The following is a 7,500-nucleotide window of genomic DNA, read 5'->3' as shown; positions in this document are numbered from 1 at the left end:
CCATGGCCGGGTTGATTAACGCATTGTCAGGGTTGGGCTTGGTTAACGATTTGCCCGAGCAGGGTGGGTGAACGCATTGTCAGGAGCGTGCGCGGTTGGTTCACGAAACTGCCTGTTCCGGGTTTCTAGAGCGTTGTCAGGCCCGGCCGGCCGGGTTAGCAGGTTGCCAGACCCAACTTGACGAAATTCAGTGCGGCGCGGGTAAACGGCGGGAGTAACTATGACTCTCTTAAGGTAAGGAGGGGGGCCCATGGGCCAGCAAGGAGTTTCTGATGAACATCGGCCGGGACATTTTGACGGCGGGGCAAGAACTAGTTGTTATTGAGGGCGAAGGGTTTGTCCTCAGCTGGTTGATTGTCGAATTGTCGGGACTGCCGGGCCGGTTACCGATTTGCCCGGCCGGCTTGGTTAACCATTTGCCCGGGCCGGGTTGGTTAACGAATTGTCAGGTTTGGGCTTGGTTAACCATTTGCCCGGGCCGGGTTGGTTAGCGAATTGTCATGGTTGGGTTGGTTAACGAATTGTCGGCCCATGGGCCAGCAAGGAGTTTCTGATGAACATCGGCCGGGACATTTTGACGGCGGGGCAAGAACTAGTTGTTATTGAGGGCGAAGGGTTTGTCCTCAGCTGGTTGATTGTCGAATAGTCGGGGCTGCCGGGCCGGTTACCGATTTGCCCGGCCGGCTTGGTTAACCATTTGCCCGGGCCGGGTTGGTTAGCGAATTGTCAGGTTTGGGCTTGGTTAACCATTTGCCCGGGCCGGGTTGGTTAGCGAATTGTCATGGTTGGGTTGGTTACCGAATTGTCGGGTTTGGGCTTGGTTAACGATTTGCCCGAGCAGGGTGGGTGAACACATTGTCAGGAGCGTGCGCAGTTGGTTCACGAAACTGCCTGTTCCGGGTTTCTAGAGCATTGTCAGGCCCGGCCGGCCGGGTTAGCGCCTTGCCAGACCCAACTTGACGAAATTCAGTGCAGCGCGGGTAATCGGCGGGAGTAACTATGACTCTCTTAAGGTAAGGAGGGGGGGCCCATGGGCCAGCAAGGAGTTTCTGATGAACATCGGCCGGGACATTTTGACGGCGGGGCAAGACGTAGTTGTTATTGAGGGTGAAGGGTTTCTCCTCAGCTGGTTGATTGTCGAATAGTCGGGGCTGCCGGGCCGGTTACCGATTTGCCCGGCCGGCTTGGTTAACCATTTGCCCGGGCCGGGTTGGTTAACGAATTGTCAGGTTTGGGCTTGGTTAACCATTTGCCCGGGCCGGGTTGGTTAGCGAATTGTCATGGTTGGGTTGGTTACCGAATTGTCGGGTTTGGGCTTGGTTAACGATTTGCCCGAGCAGGGTGGGTGAACACATTGTCAGGAGCGTGCGCAGTTGGTTCACGAAACTGCCTGTTCCGGGTTTCTAGAGCATTGTCAGGCCCGGCCGGCCGGGTTAGCGGCTTGCCAGACCCAACTTGACGAAATTCAGTGCAGCGCGGGTAATCGGCGGGAGTAACTATGACTCTCTTAAGGTAAGGAGGGGGGCCCATGGGCCAGCAAGGAGTTTCTGATGAACATCGGCCGGGACATTTTGACGGCGGGGCAAGAACTAGTTGTTATTGAGGGCGAAGGGTTTGTCCTCAGCTGGTTGATTGTCGAATTGTCGGGACTGCCGGGCCGGTTACCGATTTGCCCGGCCGGCTTGGTTAACCATTTGCCCGGGCCGGGTTGGTTAACGAATTGTCAGGTTTGGGCTTGGTTAACCATTTGCCCGGGCCGGGTTGGTTAGCGAATTGTCATGGTTGGGTTGGTTAACGAATTGTCGGCCCATGGGCCAGCAAGGAGTTTCTGATGAACATCGGCCGGGACATTTTGACGGCGGGGCAAGAACTAGTTGTTATTGAGGGCGAAGGGTTTGTCCTCAGCTGGTTGATTGTCGAATAGTCGGGGCTGCCGGGCCGGTTACCGATTTGCCCGGCCGGCTTGGTTAACCATTTGCCCGGGCCGGGTTGGTTAGCGAATTGTCAGGTTTGGGCTTGGTTAACCATTTGCCCGGGCCGGGTTGGTTAGCGAATTGTCATGGTTGGGTTGGTTACCGAATTGTCGGGTTTGGGCTTGGTTAACGATTTGCCCGAGCAGGGTGGGTGAACACATTGTCAGGAGCGTGCGCAGTTGGTTCACGAAACTGCCTGTTCCGGGTTTCTAGAGCATTGTCAGGCCCGGCCGGCCGGGTTAGCGCCTTGCCAGACCCAACTTGACGAAATTCAGTGCAGCGCGGGTAATCGGCGGGAGTAACTATGACTCTCTTAAGGTAAGGAGGGGGGGCCCATGGGCCAGCAAGGAGTTTCTGATGAACATCGGCCGGGACATTTTGACGGCGGGGCAAGACGTAGTTGTTATTGAGGGTGAAGGGTTTCTCCTCAGCTGGTTGATTGTCGAATAGTCGGGGCTGCCGGGCCGGTTACCGATTTGCCCGGCCGGCTTGGTTAACCATTTGCCCGGGCCGGGTTGGTTAACGAATTGTCAGGTTTGGGCTTGGTTAACCATTTGCCCGGGCCGGGTTGGTTAGCGAATTGTCATGGTTGGGTTGGTTACCGAATTGTCGGGTTTGGGCTTGGTTAACGATTTGCCCGAGCAGGGTGGGTGAACACATTGTCAGGAGCGTGCGCAGTTGGTTCACGAAACTGCCTGTTCCGGGTTTCTAGAGCATTGTCAGGCCCGGCCGGCCGGGTTAGCGGCTTGCCAGACCCAACTTGACGAAATTCAGTGCAGCGCGGGTAATCGGCGGGAGTAACTATGACTCTCTTAAGGTAAGGAGGGGGGCCCATGGGCCAGCAAGGAGTTTCTGATGAACATCGGCCGGGACATTTTGACGGCGGGGCAAGACGTAGTTGTTATTGAGGGTGAAGGGTTTGTCCTCAGCTGGTTGATTGTCGAATAGTCGGGGCTGCCGGGCCGGTTACCGATTTGCCCGGCCGGCTTGATCAACCATTTGCCCGAGCCGGGTTGGTTACCGAATTGTCAGGGTTGGGCTTGGTTAACCATTTGTCCGAGCCGGGTTGGTTAATGAATTGCCATGCCCGGGTTGGTTAACGCAGTTTCAGGGTTGGGCTTGATTAACGATTTGCCCGAGCAGGGTTGGCTAACGCATTGTCAGGAGCGTGCGCGGTTGGTTCACGAAACTGCCTGTTCCGGGTTTCTAGAGCGTTGTCAGGCCCGGCCGGCCGGGTTAGCGGGTTGCCAGACCCAACTTGACGAAATTCAGTGCGGCGCGGGTAAACGGCGGGAGTAACTATGACTCTCTTAAGGTTAAGGAGGAGGGCCCATGGGCCAGCAAGGAGTTTCTGATGAACATCGGCCGGGACATTTTGACGGCGGGGCAAGAACTAGTTGTTATTGAGGGCGAAGGGTTTGTCCTCAGCTGGTTGATTGTCGAATCGTCGGGACTGCCGGGCCGGTCAACGATTTGCCCGGCCGGCTTGGTTAACCATTTGCCCGAGCCGGGTTGGTTAATGAATTGCCATGGCCGGGTTGATTAACGCATTGTCAGGGTTGGGCTTGGTTAACGATTTGCCCGAGCAGGGTGGGTGAACGCATTGTCAGGAGCGTGCGCGGTTGGTTCACGAAACTGCCTGTTCCGGGTTTCTAGAGCGTTGTCAGGCCCGGCCGGCCGGGTTAGCGGCTTGCCAGACCCAACTTGACGAAATTCAGTGCGGCGCGGGTAAACGGCGGGAGTAACTATGACTCTCTTAAGGTAAGGAGGGGGGCCCATGGGCCAGCAAGGAGTTTCTGATGAACATCGGCCGGGACATTTTGACGGCGGGGCAAGAACTAGTTGTTATTGAGGGCGAAGGGTTTGTCCTCAGCGGGTTGATTGTCGAATTGTCGGGACTGCCGGGCCGGTTAGCGATTTGCCCGGCCGGCTTGGTTAACCATTTGCCCGAGCCGGGTTGGTTACCGAATTGTCTGGGTTGGGCTTGGTTAACCATTTGTCCGAGCCGGGTTGGTTAATGAATTGCCATGGCCGGGTTGGTTAACGCAGTTTCAGGGTTGGGCTTGATTAACGATTTGCCCGAGCAGGGTTGGCTAACGCATTGTCAGGAGCGTGCGCGGTTGGTTCACGAAACTGCCTGTTCCGGGTTTCTAGAGCGTTGTCAGGCCCGGCCGGCCGGGTTAGCGGCTTGCCAGACCCAACTTGACGAAATTCAGTGCAGCGCGGGTAATCGGCGGGAGTAACTATGACTCTCTTAAGGTTAAGGAGGGGGGCCCATGGGCCAGCAAGGAGTTTCTGATGAACATCGGCCGGGACATTTTGACGGCGGGGCAAGAACTAGTTGTTATTGAGGGCGAAGGGTTTGTCCTCAGCTGGTTGATTGTCGAATCGTCGGGACTGCCGGGCCGGTCAACGATTTGCCCGGCCGGCTTGGTTAACCATTTGCCCGAGCCGGGTTGGTTAATGAATTGCCATGGCCGGGTTGATTAACGCAGTTTCAGGGTTGGGCTTGATTAACGATTTGCCCGAGCAGGGTGGGTGAACGCATTGTCAGGAGCGTGCGCGGTTGGTTCACGAAACTGCCTGTTCCGGGTTTCTAGAGCGTTGTCAGGCCCGGCCGGCCGGGTTAGCGGCTTGCCAGACCCAACTTGACGAAATTCAGTGCGGCGCGGGTAAACGGCGGGAGTAACTATGACTCTCTTAAGGTAAGGAGGGGGGCCCATGGGCCAGCAAGGAGTTTCTGATGAACATCGGCCGGGACATTTTGACGGCGGGGCAAGAACTAGTTGTTATTGAGGGCGAAGGGTTTGTCCTCAGCGGGTTGATTGTCGAATTGTCGGGGCTGCCGGGCCGGTTACCGATTTGCCCGGCCGGCTTGGTTAACCATTTGCCCGGGCCGGGTTGGTTAACGAATTGTCTGGGTTGGGCTTGGTTAACCATTTGTCCGGGCCGGGTTGGTTAGCGAATTGTCATGGTTGGGTTGGTTACCGAATTGTCGGGTTTGGGCTTGGTTAACGATTTGCCCGAGCAGGGTGGGTGAACACATTGTCAGGAGCGTGCGCAGTTGGTTCACGAAACTGCCTGTTCCGGGTTTCTAGAGCGTTGTCAGGCCCGGCCGGCCGGGTTAGCGGGTTGCCAGACCCAACTTGACGAAATTCAGTGCGGCGCGGGTAAACGGCGGGAGTAACTATGACTCTCTTAAGGTTAAGGAGGAGGGCCCATGGGCCAGCAAGGAGTTTCTGATGAACATCGGCCGGGACATTTTGACGGCGGGGCAAGAACTAGTTGTTATTGAGGGCGAAGGGTTTGTCCTCAGCTGGTTGATTGTCGAATCGTCGGGACTGCCGGGCCGGTCAACGATTTGCCCGGCCGGCTTGGTTAACCATTTGCCCGAGCCGGGTTGGTTAATGAATTGCCATGGCCGGGTTGATTAACGCATTGTCAGGGTTGGGCTTGGTTAACGATTTGCCCGAGCAGGGTGGGTGAACGCATTGTCAGGAGCGTGCGCGGTTGGTTCACGAAACTGCCTGTTCCGGGTTTCTAGAGCGTTGTCAGGCCCGGCCGGCCGGGTTAGCGGCTTGCCAGACCCAACTTGACGAAATTCAGTGCGGCGCGGGTAAACGGCGGGAGTAACTATGACTCTCTTAAGGTAAGGAGGGGGGCCCATGGGCCAGCAAGGAGTTTCTGATGAACATCGGCCGGGACATTTTGACGGCGGGGCAAGAACTAGTTGTTATTGAGGGCGAAGGGTTTGTCCTCAGCGGGTTGATTGTCGAATTGTCGGGACTGCCGGGCCGGTTAGCGATTTGCCCGGCCGGCTTGGTTAACCATTTGCCCGAGCCGGGTTGGTTACCGAATTGTCTGGGTTGGGCTTGGTTAACCATTTGTCCGAGCCGGGTTGGTTAATGAATTGCCATGGCCGGGTTGGTTAACGCAGTTTCAGGGTTGGGCTTGATTAACGATTTGCCCGAGCAGGGTTGGCTAACGCATTGTCAGGAGCGTGCGCGGTTGGTTCACGAAACTGCCTGTTCCGGGTTTCTAGAGCGTTGTCAGGCCCGGCCGGCCGGGTTAGCGGGTTGCCAGACCCAACTTGACGAAATTCAGTGCGGCGCGGGTAAACGGCGGGAGTAACTATGACTCTCTTAAGGTAAGGAGGGGGGGCCCATGGGCCAGCAAGGAGTTTCTGATGAACATCGGCCGGGACATTTTGACGGCGGGGCAAGAACTAGTTGTTATTGAGGGCGAAGGGTTTGTCCTCAGCTGGTTGATTGTCGAATTGTCGGGACTGCCGGGCCGGTTAACGATTTGCCCGGCCGGCTTGGTTAACCATTTGCCCGAGCCGGGTTGTTTAGCGAATTGCCATGTATGGGTTGGTTAACGAATTGTCGGGTTTGGGCTTGGTTAACGACTTGACCGTGCAGGGTTGGTTAACGAATTGTCGGGGTTGGGCTTGGTTAACGATTTGCCCGAGTAGGGTTGGTTAGCGAATTGTCCGGGTCAGACTGGTTAACGAATTGGCATGTCCGAGTAGGTTAACGAATTGCCAGAGCCAGCTTGGTTAACGAATTGTCCGGCTGGGTTGGTGCACTCATTGCCAGGACAGGGTTGTTTAATGAATTGTCCGTTCCCAGTTGGTTCACGAATTGGCAAGGCCAGGGTGGTTAAGGAATTGTCCGGGCCAGGTTGGTTAACGAATTGCCCGTCCTGGCTGGTTAACGAATTGTCAGGGTCAGGTTGGTTAACGAATTGCCATGGCCGGGTAGGTTAACGAATTGCCAGAGCCAGCTTGGTTAACGAACTGTCCGGCCGGGTTGGTTAACGAATTGTCCGTTCCCAGTTGGTTCACGAATTGGCAAGGACAGGGTGGTTAACGAATTGTCCGGCCGGGTTGGTGCACTCATTGCCAGGACAGGGTTGGTTACCGAATTGTCCGTTCCCAGTTGGTTCACGAATTGGAAAACCAGGGTGGTTAAAGTATTGTCCGGGCCTGGTTGGTTAACGAATTGCCCGTCCTGGTTGGTTAACGAATTGTCCGGGTCAGGTTGGTTAACGAATTGCCAGGGTCTGGTTGGTTACCGAATTGTCCGGCCGGGTTGGTGCACTCATTGCCAGGACAGGGTTGGTTGACGAATTGCCCGTCCTGGTTGGTTAACGAATTGCCAGGGTCTGGTTGGTTACCGAATTGTCCGGCCGGGTTGGTGCACTCATTGCCAGGACAGGGTTGGTTAACGAATTGTCAGGGTCAGGTTGGTTAACGAATTGCCAGAGCCAGCTTGGTTAACGAATTGTCCGGCCGGGTTGGTTAACGAATTGTCCCGGCCAGGTTGGTTAACGAATTGCCAGAGCCAGCTTGGTTAACGAATTGTCCGGCCGGGTTGGTGCACTCATTGCCAGGACAAGGTTGGTTAACGAATTGCCCGGTTCCGAATGGTTAACGAATTGCCCGGTCCCGGTCGGTTCACGAATTGCCCGCCCGCTGATTGTTAACTTTTCGCACCGGCGGGGGATGGCTTGGGTAACGAGCCTC

This window comes from Mobula birostris, unplaced genomic scaffold (genome assembly GCF_030028105.1).
Source record: "Mobula birostris isolate sMobBir1 unplaced genomic scaffold, sMobBir1.hap1 scaffold_2533, whole genome shotgun sequence".
Classification (NCBI taxonomy): Eukaryota; Metazoa; Chordata; class Chondrichthyes; order Myliobatiformes; family Myliobatidae; genus Mobula; species Mobula birostris.
The sequence above is the reverse complement of the archived record's forward strand: the minus strand, read 5'-3'. Positions refer to the sequence as shown.